This window comes from Theropithecus gelada, chromosome 6, assembly GCF_003255815.1.
Source record: "Theropithecus gelada isolate Dixy chromosome 6, Tgel_1.0, whole genome shotgun sequence".
In the NCBI taxonomy this organism is placed as follows: Eukaryota; Metazoa; Chordata; class Mammalia; order Primates; family Cercopithecidae; genus Theropithecus; species Theropithecus gelada.
The window spans coordinates 157,326,190-157,345,164 of record NC_037673.1 but is presented as its reverse complement, the minus strand read 5'-3'; the positions used below and the strand labels follow the sequence as shown (position 1 = coordinate 157,345,164).

General features: G+C 40.2%; 1 protein-coding gene across 1 annotated transcript in view; it reads left to right on the top strand.

Moving 5' to 3' along the window:
• ATP10B (ATPase phospholipid transporting 10B (putative)) overlaps positions 1–18,975 on the top strand; it is a 274,240-nt gene that overhangs the window by 52,809 nt on the left and 202,456 nt on the right. The window contains exon 2 of the mRNA XM_025389215.1: positions 2,971–3,215. The gene's annotated coding sequence lies outside the window, so the exon portion shown is untranslated. The remainder of the gene's footprint in view (positions 1–2,970; positions 3,216–18,975) is intronic.

Here is an 18,975-nt window from a genome sequence, read left to right as displayed (position 1 = left end):
TCTCTGGCAGTTCCACAGGGATTTATTTATTTTTATGCCCACAACTGGTCAGCAGAGTGCCTTACCCACTGTAGCTATTCACTAAATAGTGGTTGGATGGTGATAAAGGAGAAGAAAAATTAGAAAATCAAGACCAATCCCCACCTGGAATCATTCTCCTTTCAGGGCATCCTATTGAAAGGAGTTATTGAGAAGAGAGGCAGGGAGTTGACAGCCACCCTCTGGACTCTCTCCCAGGGCCTTTTTAGAATAGGAAAGTTAATTATGGAACCAGATTAACAGTTTCTTTTTTGATACAGCCAAAGTAAAACCAGCAGGATGCAATTTAGCTCTTCCCCACTTTCCAGATAGCAGCAAATTTTCATACAAAACAAAGAGACACTTGAATTGCAAATTACTTAGAGAATCAGCTAGCAACCCCAACGGAAGAATGTTTCTACTTTCAAAACCCGCTGTTGCCTTTTTAGGTTTAACCATGTAGTGGGACCTTCATAAAGGCCTAGGCGTCTTGCTGTTCCAACTCTTGGCCAAGTAGGGAGGAGGAGCAATTCATTAAGGTTTACTGGAATGTCCCAGGGTGAGCTTTTTGCTCAGAATATTTTCCTCTTCTCCAGACTGTCTGTCTCTAACCCTCAGAGCACCAGCCTCCACTCACACAATGAGGGCTAAAGGGTTTCTGGAGGTCATCTCACTGGAGACTAGGAAGAGCAAATGCCTATAATGGCAGGGGGAATGTAACAAATAAAACAGGTGGTGAAGGTGAATGTATTACCTCTAGGAAGTGGGTGAGGACTAGGGCAAAACTTTACCCCATCTAACCATCACTGGACCATTGTTGATTGTTGCTAGACAGTTCCAAGAAGTCTGTAATCTAGATTGTTAATTGAAACATTCTTTTTAGCTGTTGGCATCTAATTAATAAGGGGGACTAATACCATCTATTAGCTGGATATGGCCTGTGGGGCCACCAATTTATAGCTTCTGATCTAGCACACCTGGCTTCCTTATTTGATAGGGAAACCGAGGTCAAGAGACAGAAATAATGTATAAAAGATCACAGAGTATCCCAATCTTCTGACACCTCCTCCAGTGCCTAGCTGATTCCACCATACAGCCTCCCCAAATTCCTGCCCCCCACACAGGACACAGGGAAGTTTTATTTTCACAAGAGCATTTATTAACTTATTTTTCTGATTTAAATAGATAATTCCTACTTTCTACAGAGAACTTGGAAGATTTAACAAGGATAAGAGAAAATTAAAAAGTCACACAGTGGTGCCATTTTATTTATGGAGGGACTGGAAGCTGAGGTGGAAACCTGGCTGGACCCAGGCTGCTTCCAGACACGGCCACTGGAGGGCAAGGTGGCATCTCAGTTAACTTAGCCAACAATAACAGGTTGTAGGAAGGTTAGGGCAGGGGTTGAAAACACAGCCAGGTATGTGGCAGAAATGAGTAAAGGAGGACAGATGAGGAAATAAGGTGAATGAAGTAAATGTGCCCTGCCTGAACCCTGTAGACACCACTCAGATTCAGCTGGTGTCATTGCGTGGGAATGCAAATAATGTTGACAGCTTTTTGGAATTTTTTTAATGTGAAGCTGAAATCTAACCTTAAGTAAAAATTTTCAATGTGTGAATGTAGTCCAAATAACGTGTGTGTGTGTGTGTGTGTGTCTGTGTCAAAACCCATCAAGGAGCAGGATTTGGGCTATGGACTTTCTCTTTGTGACCTCTGTTTAGTGACTCACTGAGAATGAACTGGGCCCTTGGCAGGTCAGTCAGCTGGGTGGAGAGTTTGTTTGTGATTAGTCACAGGCCACCAGAGAGCTGGCATGCAGATGACCAAAATCAGGACAAGACTGAGGAGGCCGAGGCTGTCCATTGACTTAGCTCAGATGTCCCCTGGAGAGTGAGGGTTTCAACAAGAACCAAGTTGCATCTTGGACAGACCCTATAGGGAGATCTTCTGCCCAAATCTAAAGTACCTACCATGGCCTTTTGTAGAGTATGTGTGTGTGCATATGTGTGTGAATAATCTTTACCTTGCTAAAATAATGTAGATTATCTCACTTGGTAGCCTTGTGGAAGAAAACTTCATTGTCTCCAAAGCGGAAATGTTTAAAGTCAGTAAAGTTAGCAATGAGTGTGTCAACTCTTTCCATGTTACTGTAATGAATTACTGAATGAGTCAGGCAGTAGAATGGAATGGAAGGAGCCCTTGAATAGGAGTCTTGAATTTTCCCACCCTGACCTCTCTCTGAGCTTCTATTTCATACTCTATGAAGTGAAAATGATCGTACCTGCCCTGTTTTCTATATTAGTGAGGATTTTTTTTAATAAGAAAAACAGAAAACCCAATGGCTTAAGAGAAAAACAAAAACTAGCCTCAGCAGAGAAGGGTATGTGTTGGTTCACACAACTGAAAAATTCAATCATAGTTAAATCTGGGGGTCCAAATAACATCAAAGCTAGGTATCTCTCACTCAAAACTGCAGTGTTGATTTCCCATGTTGGCTTCCAGCAGTTCTAGGTCTCCATCTTCATCATTGCAAGTACAGTAGAAAGAGACCTTCTACTACCTTTTCAACATAAGTTTCAGAATTGACTTTCATTGGTCTGAAATCCCATGCCCATTCTGAAACCAGTCAATGTGACAAAAAAAAATGAAATGCACTGAGGGGCGAGACCAGCACACATTTCATGGAACAATTAGGCATTTAGCTGAGGGTCTATGGGAACATAATTTGCATTCTGTATGGTGGAAGATAAAGTAGCAGACCTGATTCCCTGGTAGGAATAAAATGTTTCTACTGAGACAGCTCCCTGGGAATCTATTCCACTTGCTCTATAAAGTATGTCTAAAGCTAAAGCCATCCAGTTAAAGAGAAAAGGGCAAAATACTTGATTATTGCTAATACTAAAATGAGATTGTATATTTTGTATTTCTTTTCTCCCCTGTGTCATGCAGGCTTCCTTTGAGAAGAGAATCAGAACCGACTGGTGACATTTGTTTCAATGAAAGCAACAGTGTGAAGGGTAAGTAGTTTTTCCTATTATTCATCTCATTCAGTGGAGATATGAACTCCTTCCCACTGCCAAGATGAGAAACTACCATTTCTTACACATGGACACAAAGATGAGAACAATAAACACTGGGAATTCAAAAAGGAGGGAAGGAGAAAGAGGAGCAAGACTTGAAAAACTACCTATCAGGTACTATGTTTACTTCTTGAGCAATGGGGTCATTAGAAGCCCACACCTCAGCACCACTCAATATACCAATGAAACAAACTTGCACATGTACCCTCTGAGTCTAAATTTCAAAAAACAAAAAACAAAACATACAAACAAAAAAACACCACCGCTATTTCTTCCTCCAACCCAGTAAAATAAACATCAACTGATCTGGTATGTCAGCTGCCAAGTAGATGGCTTAAACTTTCTCCATTGTATATATTCCCCAGACAACATAGGACCTGTCAAAGTATATATCACTTAAGATGTGCTATTGGCTGTAAATAACAGAAAGTACAGATTCAAGGTGGCTTAAATAAAAAGAAAAAAATTTTTGGCCCTCATAAGAAGTCCTAAGGTAAGAGAGGTCCATAGATTGCCAATGGAGTAAATCAGTAATGTTACCAAGACTTGGATTATGACTTCTTCAATGGACTGTCTCATCAGTATCCAACAAACTTCCTCTCATATTTATTGGCCAGAAATGTGTTACACACCCTTGCCTAAACCAGTCCTTAGCAAAGCCAATGGAACCACCATGATTGGTTTAGATTAATGGCTAGTCCCTTCTTGGTGTTAAGAATAGGACTTACATTCCCTGAACTACATGGTTGTGTGGAGAAAAGTGGATATATAAACAAAATTTAAATCTTATTAGAAAGAATAGAGGAAGAATGAGTAGTAATTGTAAAGGCAATCAATAGTGTCTACTATAGTAGACATATATAGTAGATGATACTATGAAAATCTCAACAGTATTTCCTCTAAGAAGAAAGCTTATAAAGTTATTCAAGTTCCAAGACCTCATATACTCCATCATGGCAGAGAAAGCAGGCACCAGACTTGGCTAACCTCCCCTCTAGTCATGGGTAAAATGAAAGAAAGACTCTAGCTACAAAACCCAAGGCATTATCATTATACCATATGCAGACTGTTTCTCCAATTTGCATAATTATAAACTCCCCCTCAAAGAGTAAACATCACTGCCAACTTAAAAACAACAACAACTACAAAACAGTATTAAATATGCATTGCTAATTTGACTTTCTAATTTGTCTGGGCTCTTCACAAAGATGTGCATAACTGCAGATACCGAATGCTTAAGAAAATCCTCCACCTGCCTGAAAAACACATCAACAGGAAAACAAAAGCTAGAAATTAGTTTTTCAGCTAAAGAATTTGAGTTGTTGCCTGAAAATTACCTGCAGGAGTTCATTCTATTAAAAAGGACTCTCAAATTCATTGTCTCAAGCATTGCTTACCACCATTCAAGTATAGGCAATTGCTTTGTGCAGCCAAAAGAAGATCATTTCGCAAGATCTCACCATTCAGTTTTAAGAGTCTCCTGTGAGCTGTGTGTGGCATTATATTTGGTCATTTATAGGAAGTAATTCAAGAGTTTCAGAAAGACTTTTCTGTCCCAAAATCTGTCTTTTATTGATCTGCCTCAAAGATCCACACCACTTGGGCTTCGAAGCTTCCAGCTATCGTACAAATATGCTACCTGGCCAAGGTGGATTAGCTATTATTATTTTCCTCAATTTCAGCTCCCTGATGAGCCATGATGATAAGTGGGACACAGGATGTGTGTATATGCATAGAGGGAAGTCCTCCTGCAAGAATGAATCAAAAAACGGTAAATGTTGGCTTGGACGCATTGAACAGGGAACACTTCTACACTGCTGGTGGGAATGTGAACTAGTACAAGCACTATGGAAAATAGTGTGGAGATTCCTTAAAGAACTAAAAGTAGAACTACCATTTGGTCCAGCGATCCCACTACTGGGTATCTACCCACAGGAAAAGAAGTCATTATATGAAAAAGATACTTGCACACACATGTTTATAGCAGCACAATTCGCAATTGCAAAATCATGGAACCAACCCAAATGCCCATCAATCAATGAGTGGATAAAGAAACTGTGGTGGGTGGTGTGTGTGTGTGTGTGTGTGTGTATGTGTGTGTGTATATATATGTGTGTGTGTGTGTGTGTGTGTGTGTGTGTGTATGATGGAATACTACTCAGCTATAAAAAGGAATGAATTAACAGCATTTGCAGTGACCTGGATGACATTAGAGACTATCATTCTAAGTGAAGTAACTCAGGAATTGGAAAACAAACATCCTATGTTCTCACTGATATGTGGGAGCTAAGCTATGAGGACACAAAGGCATAAGAATCATACAATGGACTTTGGGGACTTGGGGTGAAGAGTGGAAGGAGGGTGAGGGATAAAAGACTACAAATATGGTGCAGTGTATGCTGCTTGGGTGATGGATACACCAAAATCTCACAAATCACCACTGAAAAACTTATGTAACTGAAGTGTACCCCAATAACTTATGGAAGAAAATAAAAATAAAAAATTTCCTTTGAATTAAAAAAAGTCCCCCTGGAGGTATACAACTTACATGTGTACATGTAATTTGCAATATATGTGTGTATATACCTCTATATAATGGAAATACCTGTTATGTATAAACACATAACATACATGAATACAATGTTACATAGTGAGATCCTTTTATACAAGCTATTCTCAAACCTGCTTTGTGAACTCAATATTATAGACATGTTTCCTTTGTAATTTGTGTGTGTATGTACACGTCATTTTTTTACCATTGATTAGTATTGCATCTCAGGAATTAATGATAATTTGTTTACTCAATACTCTTTTAAACTATACCTGTCATTCTTAGCTATATCGTCACTATTTTTAATTATATGAAAGCATACTTGTGCACAGAGATCTTTCTCTGCACATATTGTTGTCTCTTTAGTAAGCTCCTTGAAGAGTCATTGCTAGGTCAGGGACAGGAAGGAAGAACCACAGAGGCCTAGAATATTGACACTGCATGATCCTTTCTGGGGGCTCAGATATGCCTGTGAGGCTGGGCTCCTATGGTGTGTGTGTGTGTGTGTGTGTGTGTGTGTGTGTGTGTATGGAAGAAGAAAATGGGGACAAAGTGCAATAAATGTGACCTTTGCTGATGCCACATTTTTATACCGAGTTGTCACAGAACAATAAGAAAACTGCTGTTATTGCAGACAACCATTAGATTTGTTTTAGTGTTTACTTCAGCAGTGTCTATCTGTGCCTTGTCTAGACTGTAAACTCCCTGTGGGCAGGAGCCAGTTCTGGTGGTTGTTGCTGTTACTGACCAATATATGGCAAGTGCTTAATATATTTACATTACTGCATTTCAACATTTTTTGGGTGAAAGAGTGAATAAATTATATAGAAAATATTTCCTGAAAGGAAAAGATTTTCAAGAAACTTCCTAAAGAGTGACATATCTAGGGAATCTATTATCTTCCCAGTCTTCTAACACAACCCCCAGTATCTCTTTTGTATATAATACTTTCCATCCCGCAACAATTAAAATCTAGAACCATACAATTTTAGGTGTTACTCTACTGTTCTAAGGCAAAAATTAATTCTGCCTCAGAAATTATTGTATAAGGAGCAGGTTGTAGTAAATAGATCATCCTTGTCAGTCAAGAGTGTATCTTTAATGTAAACCACTCAACCCCAGCCTCAAGGTCAACCTATTTTTATGACCAGCATTTGACTTATTTTTATATTTTACTTCCATTTTTAAACAAGACAGGTTGCTGTACGATTATGAAAATTAAAGTAGGAATAAACTTGGACATGTGACTTTATACTGAATTCTATAGATTGCAAAATGGATGGGTTCTGTTATGTTGTGCCAATTTGAGTTGCTCCAAAACACACTGAAAAATGAAATATTTCTCTCTTTCCATAAACAATATTTATTTGCCTTTTCTATTTCCAAAGATGTTTTCTATCATATCATTCAGGATCTTACCTAAGTTTCTTGAATTCTTGTCATCCTTCCCAGAACAGCAAGGGTGGTTTTCAATTTCCCTAACTCACTTAACGTCTATCTGCAATTCTGTGCCCAGCAAAAGAGCTAACTGAACAGATACCCTGTACCCATCACAAACCAGCAATGCCACAGGCTCCTGGACATAGAGCAACATTGACCTAAAAATCTTTCAAATATCCCCAACGAAAAAGGGAGATTTCTATTTGGCAATTCAAAGTGAGATCTGCAGACCAGCAGCACCCACAGCATCTACTACCTCCTTAGAAATGCAGAATTCTAGGCCTCACCCAGACCAGCCTACTGAGTCCAAATACACATTTTCTCAACATCCCCAGGTATTTCATATGCATGTTATGGACCTAAAGGGCAATTCCCTGTGATCATTCACCTGCATTTCTTCCTATTTTCAAGAGATCTCTCTGCTTTAACCAACAAAATGAAGCACATAAATACTAAAAGTACTTTATTTAAATAGCCCACACTATTATTGTACTGGGCAAAGAACACATTGCATACTGAGTTGAAGGAAATGTTCCCTATTTCAAAACAGTTTACTCCTTAGACAATTTCATCATTTTCATAGCAACTTCCCCTCCATTTCTTCATTTGTTCAAAATGGCAGCCCTTAAGATATAAACATGCTATTACTTTTATGCATTGAATTTGGATAAATGCAACACATGTGACACATTTACTATGAAATCAAAGGAAAAAGTCTCCCTAGAATGTAGTGCAGTAAAATCTGTAGTCACTTTAATGATGCCGTCACAATTTATGGTCCTGAGTAGATCATGAATTCTAAACAATTGCTGGAATCTAAAAGTATCTATTGAAAATAAGAATAAATACTGTTGTGGTTGAGTAGAAAAAGTTTCAGGAGTGTTCAGTTTGGGGATCCAGTTATTACACAGTACACTGGAGTAAAAAGGAAAAAAATGTTCCTGGAAATAACGCCAACGAGATGCACAGATAGAAGTGAAGTTTTTAGTATGATCAAAGAAGATTTAACAACTATTTTTAAGTCTGGAAACCATTTTCTAGATGTTTAAGTCTTAACATACTACCTTATAGTTTTGTATATGGTTAATCTCAACTGCCTGCATTTCTGAAACAAATAAATTGTTAGTATTGTGATTAAATGATGCTATTGTATAAAAAAGAATAAATTATGTTCTATGAAATCACCAAAACACCATTTATATGGCAACCCTATTAAAAGGCTAAATCACAGTTTAAAAAGAGAGATAAGGAGAGCTTCCATGCTCCCAGCTTCTACTTCTGGGCTTATCTCCTCCATTCTCTTAAGGTTTCCAGTACTCTCAATCTCTCTTGCCCTCCTCTAGAGGAAAATATATTCTTGAAATGAAATGTCAGTCATTTATATTTTGTATACATTCAAAGATTTGTTCTAATAATTTGTAGTACTATCTCTCACCATGAAGGAAAGAATTTGTCTCCCATTAAAGAAATATTACATATTAGAGTAAAGAGATGATAAGTACTGACTAGATCAGGATTGGTTTTATTTGAAGAGTTGATAGCTTCCTGGACTTTAGTGTTAATATTCTGAGACTGCATCTGGATTCACCACGAGAAAATATTTTGTGATCAGTGATGTCTGCCATGGGTATGAGATAAGGGCATAGCCATACATCGGCTATGTAATATTCCATACCACAGCTTTTACTGAGCTTTTATACAGCGTCCATTGTTAAGTACTTGCAGGCTACCTTATTTGTCTATTGATGAATATCAAATTATCCCCCAAATTAAATGCCTTAAAAGAATAATGCATATTATTTTACAGTTTCTATGGGTCAGGAATCTTTGAGCAACTTACCTGAGTTCTCTGTCTCAGGGGTTTCTTACAAGGACACAATCAAGGTATTAGCCAAGACTGCACACTCACCTGAAGGCTTGACTGGGGAAGGATCCACTTCCAAGCTTACTGACCTGGTGATTAGTCACACTCAGTTCCTCCAAGGCTGTTGCACAGAGCATCTCAGTTCCTCACCAGCCATTTTCCAGAGACTTCCCTCAGTTCCTTGCCAGCTTGCCCTCTCTTTTAGGGCATATACACAAAAAGAGTAAGAGAGATGGTTAGCAAGAAGAAAGTCACAATCTTTTGTAACCTAATTATAGAATTGATATCCCATCACTTTTGCCTAATATGTTCACTGATGTAAGTTACTATATCTGCTCAAGGCCAGGGGAAGACACAAGGGTGTAAATCTTAGGGGGTAGGAATCAGGAGGAGCTATTCTAAATATTTAGGTTGATTTAAATCTTTTCCTTGTATATACAATGCAGGAATAAGTATATCCTCTAGAGAATTGTTTTGAAAAGTACTTGGCTTTCACTGGTGCTGTTTAGTAGCCTTTTTCTGATTATATAAAAACCATGAAGTCACTGCTAGGGCCAGGTTGGGGATAGTGACATTAATAACAGGAACACATAACCAGCTTCTGCACACCTCCTATGTAATTCTCTGATCATTCTCCCTTTGCTTCAATGCCGCACAGGCTTTATTCCATTCCGTCTTCACCATGGTCACTCTTAAGATGCCTACTACTATTATCCCATTTTTATAAGCGATGAATTAGACATAGAGAAGCAGAGTCACTTACTTAGGGTAGCATAGCTAACAAGGAACAGAGCTGGGATTTAGACACAAATCCACCTGACTTTAACAGTGGTGTTATTGTCACTGTGTCTTTTGCCTCTCTGGAATTAGCCGAAAAGTGGTCTTCTAAATATTTTGACAGTGCACCCCTATTAGCAATAACTTTTCAGAATATGCCCTTACTATGTGTATATGTATTTATAATATATCTGTAATTTAAAATAAGTAAATCTTTTTGGATAAAAGTGATTATGAATAGAAGTTACTCGTACCACAATGGATTGTCTTGCCCAGAGCTGATGCTCTCTGGATGTGACATCCTCTGGTCCGTAACTTCCCAGTTGACAATCAAGTGGGCTTGTGGAGATAGAGTTGGATGCTTCTGCATCCCAGATACTTAAAATAGAGGGGAGACACTGACTTTCAGCCTCTTCTTTGCTCTATTATGAGTTTTTGAAGAAATAATGAATAGGAGTTTGGACAATTTCTTCCTCTCACTTTGTGCCATCAAATCTCTTAAGGAAGGATATTGTAGGATTGGAACAGTCTTTCTTCCAGCCTTGGAGCTGTGGTCTCTACTGTGGGAGAAAATAAAATGCTTTTAAATGCTGCCTCCTCATTGGGATGGAGAGATGGAGGAAAGTTCAGATGCTGTTTCCAAGTGACGTTTTATACTTTATAAAGAACTATTTATTATGGCTTTAAAATTACTTACGTGTTTACTTTAAATAGATAATACGTGGACATGGTAGAAAGCATGTTTAATGCATTATGAATATTTACTGAAAAGCTTTCTGTAGAACGTGTCTACAGCCTCTCCACTTTCCTCCCCTAAAGCAACCACTTTGTATGTGTGTGTCCTTCCAGTGAGAGTCTATATCCATACAAATACACATGTGGATGCCCCTTATTTTTTTATAACCTAAGTGATACACCAGTCTCTGTAGGTGGTTTTATTCACCTGTTACTTCTTAGAGATTGTGTTATATTAGTATACAAAACCATTACTTATTCTTTCTAATGGCCACATAATATTGTATAGTAGAAATGTACCAAAATTTATGTAACCCGCTCCTCATAGATGAATGTTTAGGTTGATTTAAATCTTTTCCTTTTACATACAATGCTTCAATAAGTATATCCTCTAGAGGATTGTTTTGAAAAATACTGGGCTTTCACTAATGGTGTTTCGTAGCTTTTTGCTGATTATAAAAAACAATGTAGTCACTGCTGGGGCCAGGTTGGGGATAGTGACATTAATAATAGGAACATATAACCAGCTGGGCACACCTCCTGTGTAATTCTCTGATTATTCTCCCATTGCTTCAATACTTGGTATCTTAGCTGAACAATCCCCACAATGCTACCATGAGAGAAAAGTACTTGTATTATGTGACTTTGCTGGAAGACTAGAGAAATCCAGGCTCCATCTTCCATCTTTGGATTTCCCAATGCAGCTGTGGGAAGCAAGTGTAGGAACTCCTGCATGGACCGGCTAGCAGGATTTATCTATTAATAAGAGGGTAGGGCAGCCTTGAGCAGTGCTAGCACAGTGCAGTAAGGACAGCATCAGCTTTAGGTCAACATATTTAACTTGTGTGGGTGGATCCCTAAACCAAGATAACTGTCACCAAAAAATGGAGGAGTGGATGCTGGCCTGGCACAAACCATGGGTGCCCACTTTAGGGGTTGTTCATGCAGTCCCTTCCATAGCTTCATCAGTGACCTTTCATCACCACCCCTTCCGTAGCTCTGAATATCCTTGTCACTCTGGTCCCCTTTCCTCACTGGGATTAGATGACCTCAAAGATCCTATCCCTCTCAAGCTTTACCCCAACTTTATAATTTGCCATCACGTATCAGGGAGGCAGGGTCTGGCTCAGGCAACTGCCTTTACGATGTTTTATCCCCATCTTGTCAGATGACTCAGAGCTCCCCAGGAGTGTCAACCTCTCTTGCCTTCCTGGTTGGCTGCCTGTGGAAATTACTAGCAAGTGCGCAACTAAAATCATTCTGAAGACATGTGTTTGCTTCAATTTTCAAATCAGTATGCTGGCCAGGGTGTCAAACACACAGAGAAATCTCAGCCTCTGAGTTCTGACTGGGCTTTTTCAAGTATGGACACATTGTTATAAGCATAGAGATGACTAGACTGACTGAACGTTTCCCTTGGGCCAAGTGTCACAGGAAAAAAATCTTACTAATAACAAAAGCAGTAGCAGAGGCTACATTTTGAGTTCCTGCTTTATCCCAGAGTCTCTACGAGGCATAGCGCATCCACAGAGAATGGGACCAGTCTAATTGGTTGCAAACCTCATCTCCTTTACTCAGTAGCTCTGTGACTCTGATACATTTCTTGCCCTCTCTAAATATCAGTTACACCAGCTACAAAACAGAGCAGTAATTGCACCTACCTCCCAGGGATGCTGTGAAAAATCAGACAACGTAGCCCCTGGGACATACCTAGCCAGTGTCTGGCATATAGGAAGCACACAGTACCAGCTGACTAGTTTTATAGCTATTTCTGAAAGATTGTTTCTCATTTCATAAATGTACAAACTCAGAATCCAAGAAGGTAAATAACTTGCCCAAGACCAAAAGTAGCAAAACTGGGACTAGAACTTGGGTCATCTGCCTCATTAATTCTTCAAATATTTATGAGTGCCTCCTATGTTCCAAGCACTGAGGATAGGGAAATAAGTGAGCAAGGCACAATCCTGGCCCCCATGGAGTTTACAGCCTGGTGTGATACCATCAGATCCCTTAACATGCCTGCCATCCATTCCCTTCGTAAAGCTACCCCAGGGCACCTAGTTAAAATGTCCCTGAGTACTCTTGACGGTAACCACAATAGCTAATATTTATAGGATACTAGTGGGTGCTCATTTAATCTCTCCAAAAGCCCTGTGAGGCAGCTACAATTATTATGTCCTTTTTACTGGTTAAAAATCTGAAGCTTAGGCTGAGGCAGGTGGATCACAAGGTCAGGAGATCAAGACCATACTGGCTAACACAGTGAAACCCCGTCTCTACTAAAAATACAAAAAATTAGCTGGGCATGGTGGCGGGCACCTGTAGTCCCAGCTACTCGGGAGGCTAAGGCAGGAGAATGGCATGAGCCCAGGAGGCGGAGCTTACAGTGAGCCAAGATCATGCCACTGCACTCCAGCCTGGGCAACAGAGCGAGACTCCACCTCAAAAAGAAAAAAGAAAAAAAAAGAAAAGCTTGCAGAAAGCAGAATGAGTTCTTGAACCCATGTAGTTAGTAAGTGGTGGAGCTTGGATTTGAACCCAGGCAACATACAAGAATAGTTCACTATACTGTTTAAAGGAGTCAAGCTGAGACTGGGATTGGAGCTAAAACAAAAAGTTATGTCAGTGCTTCAGTCCACATCTAACCACATATAAGGTGCATCTTATTTCTGTGTGCCCTATGTTCCTATAGTAATCCTCAGAGGTTAAAAAATAGATATACTTGCGATAGTTTGCTGAGAACAGAAAACCAAACACTGCATGTTCTCACTCATAGGTGGGAATTGAACAATGAGATCACTTGGACACGGGTAGGGGAACATCACACACCGGGGCCTATTGTGGGGAGGGGGGAGGGGGGAAGGATGGCATTGGGAGTTATACCTGATGTAAATGACGAGTTGATGGGTGCTGACGAGTTGATGGGTACAGCACACCAACATGGCACATGTATGCATATGTAACAAACCTGCACGTTGTGCACATGTACCCTAGAACTTAAAGTATAATAATATAGAAAAAAATAGATACACTAGGAGAGACCTTTGACTGTGAAAACAAAGTAGGCACTATCAAATTAAAATCAGGCAGTGGGATTTAGACTGACTAAATCTGCCTTCCTGCACTCTGCTTAGTTGCATTTTCAAAGACCTCTGTCCTCAAGGGACAAGCTTTGTTAGCCAGTGGCAGATACAGGTCTACTTCAGCCCCCGGAAATGGAGTTTGACTTGGCTGCTTGCAGACAGGCATGGCCTGGGGAGACAGAGGCCAGAGCAAAGCCCAGGGGTCTGGCTGATAAGCACAGCCACGGCTGGTGACTTCCGCAGAGCTGCTGCAGATCACGAACAGAGTTGTGTTCAAGGGAGTCAAACAAACTTCAGTTCTGCCTCCCTGATTCAGAAGATTCATCGGAATCTCCACAGGCGTCTGGTGGGTCCACGGAGGCAGTGATGCTGGCATAAGTAAAATACTATCAGCATGATTTTTCCCCATTTGCTGGCTTTATTCATGGCTCACAGTTACACTCCCTCCAGTGAGGGAGGCTCTGTGCAACCCTAATACACTGTGAGATTGTTAACTGGGAGTAAAAACAAGGCAGAAAAGAGAGGCTCCCTGCAGAAAACAAAGAGGCCTTGCCCTTTACAAACAGACAAAGCCAGACACAGCTGGAGCCTAAGCTTGTGTCTCTGTTACTTGCAAAACATAACACCCAGTAAAATACAGAGACTAGATTTTTATTTTTGTTCCCAACCTGAAATTAAGAAATCTAAAGCAATAAGTCCTTCATGGACCAGGTTTCCACCTGCCTCCCAACACATAAGTCACCTCGGGAAAATATAAAGAATGGTCCCGGACTGTGCCAAGGAAGTGGGGCACAGTTAATAGAGCCAAACATGGCAAAGCACATAATTCTTCGCCAACAGCTTGCAGATATGATGGCTCCCTAAGCCTCAAGTCACCAACAGAGGGTGTTTTTAATTCATTTTACCCTTACCCGTGTACAAATTCTGAATATGCAGAAAGATTGAGGGATTTGCCTAAAGTCATGCAGCAATTTGATGAAAGAAAGAGAATCAGAAGCCTGGATATCCCTGGTTCTTAGGCACACTTAGACTTCAGCTGCTTCTCTGAGGAAAATGTGATAATGCCCGGAGGCTGCTTTGCACAGCCAGGACAACCTGGGGAGCACTCCGTCCTCATTAGCTGTCATTAAGTTGCCAGGACCTCCACTTGCTCTTCCTACGGGGCAGAACTGAAGACCAATGTCATTTACTTTGTATGTCCACCTCCTGGGGTTACATTGGAAACGCTTCTAATGAACCACAGCAGAAGAAAACATCATCCTCAATTAGAGCCCTTAGGAAAAAGTGCTGCATTTTCCTACCTGCAGAGGAAAACACTAAATCAGGAGTCTGTATGTGAATAAACAGAGGAGAAGAAAATTTACAAGTGTGATGACTCCACGAAAGCTTCCCTGAGTCTTTACCATGGCAAATGACCCGCGAGCTTTCAGAGCCACCATATTAGTTTCTTGTAAAGTAGCTTTTGTTGTTTTAGAGCCACCATATTAGTTTCTTGTAAAGTAGCTTTTGTTGTTAATGAAAACATGATCCTTTTACTTAGACAGATTCTGTGACCAAAGGAGCTAGGAGGTCAGGGTGCTCACAATAAGACTGTCTGCCAGGCATAGGAATATCCACATATTATGTAACTGCTCGCTGGAACAGAGGGGGGATGTCTCTGGTGCCATAAAACTCTTTTACCCAGAACTTGCTCCTACACGGCTGAAGAATAAATGGTAGCAGAGTGATTAAGAGTCAGGTGGAACGGAGTTTAAGGCCTAGATCTGCCACTGGCTTTATGTGTGTTGTTGGAAAAATTACTTAACTGCTCCAAATCTAGAATTCTTCAGCTCTTAGCCGCTCTGGAGCTGCTAATGTACCTAACAAATAGCACATAAATTATTTAGCTGAGTAAATGGGCGATCTTAGCAGTAGTATCAGTATCATTCCAACAGAGCTGGAAATTACCCCAGAAACCACCTCACCCAAACAATCCCAATTCTGACTGAACATCAGCATCACACAAGGTGCCTTTAAAATATGCATATGGCTGGGACGCAGACTTCCTACCCGTCCAGCCCGTTTTCAGGCTCTCAGCTTCATGCACCTCCCTAATCCTTTGATAAGCCATTACAAAGCCTGTCTAAAACAAAGCTATTTGCTTCCATTAGCTGAGGCTACAACTGTTTTTCAACATGTCTGAGGAATGAGACCAGGCTTCACTACTTTTCAAAACTCCTCAGGTGATTCTTAGCAACCAGATTAGCATCGGTCCTTAGAACAATCTCGAGGACCCACTAACACATGCCCTGGAGAGGCTGAGTAACCCGAAGGTCACAGAACCACAGAGCTCGTTAACAAATAACAACACACACCCCCTTGGTGCTCCTGATTTCTGTGGAATGGCTGCCTTACTGAGTCAGCACAATGAAATTCTACAAAACAGTAGAATCATTTTCATAGTTGATTGTCTCAAGTGTAGTCCATACAGTCCTGGTTTTACCGTGTGTCAGCAGCTGTTTAGAGCTACCAACAGATTTCTCCCTAAAACTTACACTGTGGGTATCAGTTAGAATTTCAAACCCAGAGATATCTGGGAATCTGTCTGAGTTAAGCATCACCGGCTTGCCCCAGGGAAGATTGGCTTTTTAAGACAGGGGTTCCCCAACCCCTAACAGTCATTTACTTTGTATGTCCACCATACTCACCACATATTGGGTGGACACCATACAGTAAGTCCACACATTATTTTCTATCTTTTTTCTCCCCACCCTCAAAAGTGACTGAGGCTCTGAGTGGTGAATACATTCGCTGAAGGAGGTAGAACTGGGATTGAGTCAAGGCTTTGGCCTCAGTTATAAAGTCACACACCTTCGATTATATTGCAATATCCTCTTTCTTCTGCCGTGGTTCATTAGAAGCGTTTCCAGTGTAACCCCAGGGGGTGGACATACAAAGCAAATGACATACAAGTTCCTAACAGTACTGGTCCATGGCCTGTTAGGAACTGAGCGGCATAGTAAGAGGTGAGCAGCAGGCGAGCATTACCACCTGAGCTCCACCCCCTGTCAGATCACTGGCGGCATTAGATTCTCATAGGAACATGAACCCTATTGTGAACTGTGCATGCCAAGGATCTAGGTTGCTCGCTCCTTACAAGAATCTAATGCCTGATGATCTGAGGTGGAACAGTTTCATCCCGAAACCATCTTCATGCCCCTACATCCCTGGAAAAAATGTCTTTCACAGAACTGGTACCTGATGCCAAAAGGTTGGGAATTGCTGTTAGAGGACACAAGACCACAGTCCAGGCATCACAGTCACATCCCAGAGACACCACCTCCCATTGGCTTCCTGGATGACAGGCACAGTGTCCAAGAGGAAAAGGGCAGATCAGAGAAGTCAACCTGACACACAAACTCATAAGGGATGATACACTTTGCAGGCATCATCTGAGGGTAGTATTAAGAGCTTGTGGAGAAAAGGGAAACCTGGTACATACACTATTACTAGAAATGTCAATTAGTGGTGACTATGGAAAACTGTATGGAGGTTCCTCAAAAACTAAAAACAGAATTACCATATGATCCAGCAATTTCACTTTTGGGTATTTACCCAAAAGATTTGAAATCAGTATGTCGAAGAGAAATCTCTGCTCCCATGTTCACTGCAGCGCTACTCATAATAGCCAAGTTATGGAAGCGACTTAAGTGTTCACCTGTCACACTTCAAATCTCTCTTGCAGGAAGAGCCCTTGGAGGGGCTTCCCTGATTAGTCAGCCTTATCCAGGTTAACCTCTGTCTTAAGGTAAACTGCTTTGGGACCTTAAGTACATCTGCCAAACCCCTTCCCAGCAGTACCTAGAACAGTATGGAATTGAATGAGTGGGAGAGAGTACGTGTAAAACAGGAGCCAGGAATCTTGGGAACCATCTTAGAATCCTTCCTACCACAGATACATTTTTCTTACCAACTCTCGCTTGGATCAAAGCAAGATGGGACAGACAGCTAAGGTACAGCACAAGGGCTATAGTTAATAGTATTGTATTCTATACTAGAAATTTGCTAAGAGATTAGATTTAGGTATTCTTACCACAAAAAGTGGGGAGAGACTATGTGAGATGATGAATATGTTAGTTTCCTTGCTTATAGTAAGCATCTCACTATACCTATGTACATCAAAGCATCATGTTGAGTTTCTTAAATATACACAATTAAAAATTATTTAAAGACATGTATCTTTTATAAAAATGGGACAATAAAATTATGAGAAATCTACCTTTTATGAACAGCTCATAAAATAATTCTTTAAAGATTATTCTCATTATTTTATAATCATACCCTATATGAGGGACACCCAAGTCTCTTCAGCCAGCACTTAGAAGAAACGGAAGTTAAAGATGCTAATGATGCCGTATTATTAGACAGTAGGAATAATCCCAAATACTGCTCAGTATGAGGTGTAAGCCACTTAACCTTTTTATGCCTATATGATCACCTATAAAAGAAAGAGATGTTTACCTTGTAAGACTGATATGAGAGTTTAAGGATCCATTTTACATAAATGATTATGCCAACGAACATACGTCATTTCTTGCAAACTCACCACCTACAGGCACTGTGCATACTTCTGAGGGTACTGCAATATAATCGAAGGTGTGTGACTTTATAACTGAGGCCAAAGCCTTGACTCAATCCCAGTTCTATCTCCTTCAGTGAATGTATTCACCACTCAGAGCCTCAGTCACTTTTGAGGGTGGGGAGAAAAAGGATAAAAAATAATGTGTGGACCTAGTGTATGGTGTCCACCCAATATATGGTGAGTGAGTATGTAAATACCTACACTATAGAAATACTCTTTCTAAAACTGTTACGCCATCATTCAAGTAACACCTTCGTTATTTTTGCCAGAACTGCATACCATCTATTCTATTAATACTGTTTAGAGCAACTATTTTACATCCATGAAAACATGGTTTTGATATGCTTATTTCATTTTTTTCTAAGATCGTGTTAAAATAAATGCTTTGCTATTAAAATAAAAGTACACTAACCAAAATTACCGTGTGTACTACCACAGATAAAAATACTATGCATTGGGAAATGTGAAAAGCCACTTTTAAATGAAAAAGAGTGTTCCTTAGGGTTCCTGAAGAAATAAATTGGGAGCTACCCATATTTCAAATAACTTAATTTTGTTTTTTCAGAGTGCCATGGAATTCAACTCATCTGATTTTTAAATTAAGCCTAAGGAAAAGGAAAAAAAAAATGTGTTCAGCTAAAACGAAATGAAAATATACCAGGGCCAGAACTCACGCTCAGATATTTGCAATTCCAAGGCCTGTGCTTTTCATAACGTAACAAAATAAATGGAAGAAATGAGAAGGAGGCAGATGAGGAGGTGGGGTGGGGAAGAGAGTAGAGAAGGAAAGACAAAATTGCAGA